Source organism: Myiozetetes cayanensis, unplaced genomic scaffold, assembly GCF_022539395.1.
Source record: "Myiozetetes cayanensis isolate MyiCay16 unplaced genomic scaffold, myiCay2020 scf3, whole genome shotgun sequence".
Taxonomy (NCBI): Eukaryota; Metazoa; Chordata; class Aves; order Passeriformes; family Tyrannidae; genus Myiozetetes; species Myiozetetes cayanensis.
Window position 1 is genome coordinate 21,995,708 of NW_026087521.1, and position 8,431 is coordinate 22,004,138.

An 8,431-nucleotide genomic window follows, 5' to 3' on the forward strand; every position below is an offset into this window, starting at 1 on the left:
CTCAGTCAGCCCACGGTTTTGATTACAACTTTCCCAGCTGCCATGGCAGCCACACAGATGCCTTTGTTTCCTGGAAGTGGAGCTCTGCTCTGACCTCCTAGTGACTGGATTCTCCTCCACCACCTGCTTCTCCTTGGTGCTGCTGCCCATCCTGGGCTCATCAGCTTGTTCTGCTCAACCTCTCTGTGACTTTGAATCTGTGAGCCTGACTTCCCATCAGCTCTTGATTGCCTCCTTCTGCCCTTTAATATGCAAGTGTGCAGTTGGTCCTGTCTATATTTATGTTTCCTCCACCTTTGATCACGACCATGGAAACTGCCTCCATTTAGCCCATCAGTTAAGCCTACAGCACAGCTGTCACCTTTGGCAAGAACTCCAAATCACCAACAGTTTTTCTAAATAGTATTTCTAAATTATTATATTTCTTACTATCTTGCAATTAAATATTTGGCCAGATCCTTATGATCCCAGTATTTGATTGCTATGTCAGGATTTTTTGCTGTTTTTGACATATGTCTTCTTGCCAAACTCTTATTCAAAGAGCACCTTCTTGGACTGGGGCTCTGGCAGTGTCTCTCTCTCTCCATAGAGTCTCAATTTGCTGCTCTCCACCTACACACTATGTGTCTTGTATTCCTCACAAGCTCTCTCTGTTCCACCTAAACCTCTTCTTCAGTGTCAGGAGTTAACTAAAAGCTTCCATTTCCGTAATATGAACTTCCACCATGCACTTTCTAATTTTTCAAGGAGGCCTTTGGGTTGCTTCCCCACAGGATTTGCACAAAGCTCTCATTGGACATCTCCAGCAATGGCAGTCAGCACTGGCTATTGCCACTGCCCTACTTGTGTCAAATCTGCTGTTTCTTATGTCATAGTTGAGAGGCCCAATAATGGCCAGTCTTCGCGAGCGAAGATCCGGGGAAGGTCTTTACACCTTCCAGCCTGCGCATTGGATTTTTTTTTTTTTTTTTTTTAGGTGAGACACAGTGTGCGCGGAACTGAGCCCACCCTTTAATCCTAAGGTTCATCTGCCGGGGCCAAGCGAGCTTGGACGGTGGCAGTGAGGTCCTTAGGACGTAGGTGGGTTGCCTTTAAGGGCTAACGAGCCCCACCTGCCCGGGAGTGGCCCTGACCGGGAATCGAACCCGGGTCTCTGCGGTGATAGCGCCGCGCCTTTACCACTAGACCACCAGGGGTCTCGTTAGCCCTTAAAGGCAACCCACCTACGTCCTAAGGACCTCGCTGCCACCGTCCAAGCTCGCTTGGCCCCGGCAGATGAACCTTAGGATTAAAGGGTGGGCTCAGTTCCGCGCACACTGTGTCTCACCTAAAAAATCCAATGCGCAGGCTGGAAGGTGGAAAGACCTTCCCCGGATCTTCGCTCGCGAAGACCGGCCATTATTATTATAGTTGAGAGGCCACCTTTAATGGGCTCTGTTTGCTGGGATAAACAAGACTGAACCAGGGCTTCAGGTTCCTGGGCACTATGGTGATGGAAGCAATATAAATGCTTTAAGATACGCTAACTCCACTGTTGCTGAATTTGATGGTCCCAGTAGACTCTCTGAACTTAAAACAGATCAAAGGAGACTAGGAATCACTTTGTTCATTGTAGATTTCGTATCAACCTCTATATATAGTTCCAGTCTGAATATGGTTTTACAGTACCCAAGGACCATTTACTTCCTACTATGTCCATCTTTAGCCAACGAAAAATGAAGTATTGCAACTTAATCACAGGATCATGTCCTCATTACAATTTACATATAAAGTTTTGTTATGATGTATTGCACCTTCCAAATAGAAAAATAAATATTTGCACTTGTGCCAACATGAGTGATTCCACCCTTTGGGCTTTTTCACAGATACATCTACTCCAGCCTTTCAGAGTACCATTTAGGTTCACTTAGTACTCCATAAAACTTAGCCAGAAAAGATGTATTACAGTATTCATCAAATTCAATTCAGATGGCTTAATTAAATATACAAGATAAAGACAAGACAGAGTAAGCAAAAGAAACTGAAAAGCACTTCTGCCATGCAGTAGGAGGACTGGCTTAGTCTTAAGGCTTCCCTAAGTAATGCAGTCCTAATTTCTGTTCTCGGATAATACATTGTTTCATGAGGGACTGCTCTATACTAACTAAGGGAATGTAATTTATCCAATAAGGTGAGAAAAAAATAAATCAGATTTTATACAAGCTCACAGGAGTAAATCTAGTTTGTGTTATCAGAGTGGCAGGTCCATGATGATGTTTGATTGATTATCAGCTGAATCACATTTTAAAACTCCGTGATCAGTTTTTCAGCTCTATTTCCCTTGTGGTCATGGTATTCAAAAAACAGTGAAAGAACAGTTAGTCTGAAACAACCTCTTTGATGCTGATGTAATAGCAATTTAAAAACAGTCCTCCATAAAACCAAGTTACAACAGCAATGAATTGACCTGTTGGGGAACTTCAGCCCACTCTTGGATGGGTCACACAGCGGCACCAGGAATCACTGCCTCGCAGCCAACTAGAGGGCATTGTTCTGCTTAGCACAGCTGCAAACAAAAACGTGTTTGCTTGGCTACTGAAAATCCCCAAGACCTGACTGAAGTCACTTTCATCATTAATATGAACACAAAAGAAAGAAAAGCCAAGATTTGTATCTTTTTATATGAACTAAATATTTTTTATTTTTTTCTTCAATAATTTTGAAGGTCTTATTTGTTGTAAGGGTACTTAAAGAAAACTATGCATTAAAAACACTTAATCAGGCAGGTAGACTTTAGGTATGAAAAGGTGCTACCTACAAGTCAATACACTCCCGTACAGACTGGTATAAAATCCAAGCAGGATAATATTTTGTAACAAAGTATATCTTTAAATGGTTTAAGTAATTCTACACCATATTTATATATTAAACTCATTGCATATTACATTATTCTGGAAGCTTTGGACATGCGCTCATTAGCTAAATGCTTTAGTGGTTATAGAGCCTGAGTTAAAATCAAACAACAGTAAGTAATGACAGTTATATTAAAAACATATTTTTTATGTAAGTGTCAATGGTTTTAAGATGAGCTAATTTTCTTATGACTGATGGTCTAAGAGGAAAGCAATATTCCCTGTCATTTAAGAAGGAGATTCAAACCCAATTATATATGTGAAAAACAATTGTAGGTATGAAATTAAGGAACTCAAGGGACAGACCCAAAAGACAAAACCATCAACAGTTAAATGATGACCTTTCCCACCGTAGAATTTGAACCAAGATAACAATCTCTGATTAACAAGATCAGGGTTTTACTCTGCTTTGCTTATGACTTAGGGTGAATTTTTGGGCTGCACTTTAAAGCCCAGAACTGACCCACCTCTGCAGAGCCAGCTGGAGCTGATGGGTTTTCCAGCTCTGGTAGAATAAGAGGTGAATTGCTCATCATCCAATTCCTGAAAAATCAGGCAAATTAACTCAGATCACCTCTTTAGATGCTCCAAAGAGAATATTTTTGTGATCCCATCTATTCAGCAGAAGAGATGGGGAAACAAGTATCCCTAGAAGAGAGACTCCAAGAAATGCCCATGAGTTAAGAATTTCTTAATTCATTGCAGCTTTTTGCAGAGTTAATATCTGGCTTGACTTCTTTCTTCCTTTATAGAGTTTGTCTGTCCACGGGTTGGAGAAGATCTAATGTAATTCAGATTGCATAGGGGAAGTATAGAAAATTTTCTGTATTTTCAGACTTTCCTGATTTGCTTCTGTCACCCTATGCAATAATCTCATACCTCTCTCACCTCCAGTTAAGACACAACTTTCCTTTACCGACAAAGCTGTGAGGAAGTCTATGCAGAGAGCTAAGTGTATTTCTGTTTGGCAGAGGGATAATCTGACACATGCCAAATAGAAAACTTTTATGACATCATTCTAGCACTTCATTCTTTTAATTGGGAATAGAAAAGACAAAACAGTGGGTGAGAACTTCTTATCTTGTATTTACTCTGATTTCTAAAGTATCTTTTTCTACTGCATGAAAGAATGCTGCAGACTGTTATGTGACAAAGGATTTGTCTAGTTCATCAAATCTTTTGCCTTGGGACTTTTTTTGCCTCCAGTATTTACAATAAGGCACCTTCAATTTCTAGTAGCTACATTATTCTTTGACAAACCTTTGCCCTACTATTGCTATAGGCCTAATGTAAACTATTCATCTATGCTCACAATCAACCACAGAATGAATTGACTTGCAGCAAAGAGAAAGAAATTATGACTCAAAGACCTTTAAAATCAATTCAATAAAATTGATAGAACGCTTCCAGCACTTTGCCTGAGAGCAAAGCATTTCTCAGCAGGCCCATCAGTCTGATGCAAGAAACGCACTCACACTGCCTCCCGGCTGGAGCACACACACTTACACTGAGCAACTTCTTTTCCAGTCCCTAATCCCACATGTCAGACTCAGTTAGATGATGGGTCACTCCTGGGTGTTCCAAGAAGCATTCAGTTATTCCTTTTTTTCCCTTTCATTGCAATTCTGTTATGAATAGCTTATGTTGTTAAGATAAGACATAATTTTTATTACTGTTAAAGAAGTTTGGGAGGACAGTTTTTAAAATCCGTAAGCTTTCTGGCACCATTCAACTGTGTTAAAATTAACTTATCTGCTCTTTAATTATTATTTTTCTTCTCTATATCTTTTTCTTATCAGTGTGGTGTGGTCTAACCCACTTCAGACCCTAAACCCTTTGTTGTACAGCTGAGTGGAGGTTGACTTAGTACAAGGGAACTAATGATGTGAGGATAAGAAGCAGCAGGCATGGGAAACAATGGCAGGGATAGCTTTTCCTGTGGCAATGAAAGGTTATTCCTGCTTGATGTTGTAGAAAAATACAGCCTTTGACCTACTCGGCACAGGAGAGGCTTGTTGCCCAAGGTCCTCCTGAAGCACAGGATGGTCAGATGATTCACTCCTATCAGGGAGGGTTCTAAGGACAGAAGTACAACTGCCACAATGGTGCTGAGCTCTGTGGACCTGTGTGTTATCAGAAGAGTACTACAGTGGAGTGCTCCATTTTTATCCAGGTATTCGAAGACTGTAATTCAAATATCAAGACTGGGAGAGTCTTTAAAAGAGTAACACAGGAAGCCATTTTTTACCATCTAATACCTACATCTGGGATATCTCTTTACTATATAGAATCTCCTTAAGTAAATATAAACCTATTTTTCCTTGGTAGCCTAGAAAACCAAGAGAGATAGGAAAAATTCCATTACCAGAAGCTTCAGGATAAAAATCTGTAAACTGGTAATGCTGACTGTATGAAACGCTACCTCCTCAATTACCAATTCATTTTGTGTTATTTTTTCTGCTGTATTTCCAGAGTAAATCCATCTTTCTGCCTCACCAGCCCTGCTCTGCTTTGCTTATAAGCTCTGACAAGACCTCAGCTTGAGGTAGCGTGGTTGTATACAACAGGCAGAACTGGGCTGTCATTGTGGTTATTGTCTGGGACATCCAGGCCTGTAATCACTTAGTAATAACCATATCTAGTCTTTTCTTCTTGGACAACAATCCTGTGTTGAAGTTATGTCTGACTCAGCTAATCAAGAGCTGTGGTGCAAAAGGTACAGCTGCATGCAGACGGTGCAAGAGAAACCATCAGATATGTAAAATGCCTCAATTAAGGAGTAAGATACAGCAGAGAAATTCCTGCTGTGGAAAAACCAGGCTTGAGAAGCCCTTGGTTTCCTCAAATAAGACAGCACTTAGCCATTCTGAGGAAATACAGTTCTGTATTTCAAATTATAGTTCTATATAACATCCTGGTTGCTTGTGGCCACGTTTTAATTTCTCTTAGTTTTTCTGATCTGATGGTGAATCCTTACTCTTGAACATGATTACTTTATTCTCTCAAAGCTGTTCATTAAAGAATGCCATTTGTGTGAGGGCTAGAAGGAGACAGTCTTGGAAAAAAGACTTTTGTGAAATGCCTTCTATATTAAACTGTTTTAATGACCATGATTTATTGGCATGAATTTTGCTGGAACTACCACTTTAAACATTAAGTTTTGTAGATAAAGTCCTGAGGATATTCAGATGAAAATTTTTTTAATGCAGAAGGAAATTAATGTCTGGGACAGGTTGTCAAGTAGCAGTTGTATCTATCACCATCACTTTGTCCCTGTATGATACATGAATTGTATCACAGTTGCATAGAACAAAATGACAGGCCAGATGTGAAAGTTAAACAGAAGGATATACAGACTCAGATCTAAGACATCTGTCTCTCTTTTCTGATTAAATTGATACATTTTGAATTGTATCCCAAGATAATAAGCATGGCAATTCCTTGAATAAAAATTAAGTCTACCTGTCTTCTCTGTTGTGGTGATGATGGGAATGGCGGCTGGAGTCACAAGACTTTGGGACAGATTGAGTAGATGCTGAAGCAAAGGAATGGACTGTGCAAAAAGCAGGTTATACCTGGAGGCAGGTTTTCCTAGTACTTTTCTGCTTCTGTGATGATAAAAGCTGTGCAAAATGACAATGATGTGCTTAAATCAAAGTGTTCTATTAATTTTTACCTTTGCCCCTGGTATGTTGCTATGTACCAAAATAACTCTACAAGGTGTGCTTTACAAGAGTACATAGACTCCCAGCTACAAAAGAGAAAGGAGGAATAAGTCAAACCAAACTATCTGGCTTGAGGGTGCACATTGCTGTTAGACTCCATGGTGTACTCAAACAGACTTTTAAGCTGTGCATTTCTCAGTCTACCTAACAGCACTGTATTTTACCAATTTGCTAATAGATTAGTCTAAGGCAAACTGCCCTGAATCTGTAGCAGCTGATTTCATTCTCTGAGGACTCTTTCTAATCCTCAAGTACAACCTTTAAAGACTTTTTGGCAATTGTAACATTAAAAAAAAAAAAAAATCCTCCTGAAAATTTCAAGTAGGAACAGAAAAAGGAATTGCTAGTTTGATCAGTCTTACACTGCATGAGCTTTCCATACTTTATTTTTACCCAATAAGATCAAAAGACTGAATTCTTCCAAGCTTCATTGAACTTCTGTAAATTCTTGCAAATATAAAGCAAGTAATATCACAGAAGAACAACGCTGTTCATATCTGAATAGATTTTCTAGCTCATGTAATTATGTTAAGAAAAAAATAATTAAAAATATGGATTCCCATATAGAGCAAAATGATTTATCAATCTTGCAGAAGTTTTACCTACAGAAAAGCATCTTCTGCATTCAAATTTGTAAAACCTCAATTCTAAATTGTGTGTGAAAAAATAAATTCCTATTTTTTTTTAACTGAAAGCATGTTTGTGTTGAAAACTGAGGATTCTGCAGCTTTAAAGAAATATGTCATGCAATATTTCAAGGAATTTGTAAACCTAATTAAAGGGCAGACTCAAATTATTAAAGGGATTACTGGGCATCTCAAGTCTAGGTGTCTAACATCGGTTCAGTTGTTGGACTTTAGAGGGAATAAATCCAAGGCCACGAGTCTGGAAAATATACACATTTAAACATGTTTTTATGCAAGTGCCAAGACGTGAACTCATACATCTCCTAAGGCCAGTGTTTTTTAACTAGATATATCTCTCTGAGTTGTCTTTTTTAGGAATATTTTCCCAAATCAAAGCCTAAAATAAAACCTGCTGCAGAATGTGTAAGTGTAGCTGGTGGGGGTAGAGGATTTTCTCGTGTCCTTCAACTCCTGGCATTCTGCTACACAATTAAACTGCCACAGATGATATTTTCAAGGACAGCTAATCACACTGCACTTAAACAAACAACAATATTCAGCTGCACAGTGTTGGAAAATCCAAGGTTATGGAAACAACATTACACTTTAAAGGAATATAGTAACCATTCTGTAGATTCAAGTCACTGGCAAAGTTAGGGTGGTTAAAACTTGGAGACTGGTGCTTTCCAGCACAAACACCTCTTACACACAGACATATATTAAAACAAAAAGTAACCCTCAAAAAACTTACGGCTGCATGTAAGCTATTGTGTGGTAGAACATATTCTTTTCTTTGCATACATAGTGAAATACAATCCCTCACCAGTTCATCACTCAGAAAGCTAAATCTGATTTTACACTGAAAATGTAATTTCATCTCATCAGGTTCCATAGTGCTGAAATACTAAACTTAACAATAGATACTGATGTGACACGTTTGAAATTAAATTGGATCACTGCAAACAATGGGTTTCTTCAGGAGCTGGCCTTGACTGAATATGTTTTCCCACTTCATTATGCAAAGAAATCATCAAGTCTAATGGCTTCAAGCAATCTAAGTGATGTGCAGGTTGAGCAAATAGCAAAACATCATTGAAAAAATGCCACACATGAAGAAAGAGAAATTATCACACACAGCACTGAAGGCCTTATCACTTTCACATTTCATCTGAGGAGTTTTTAATCAAAG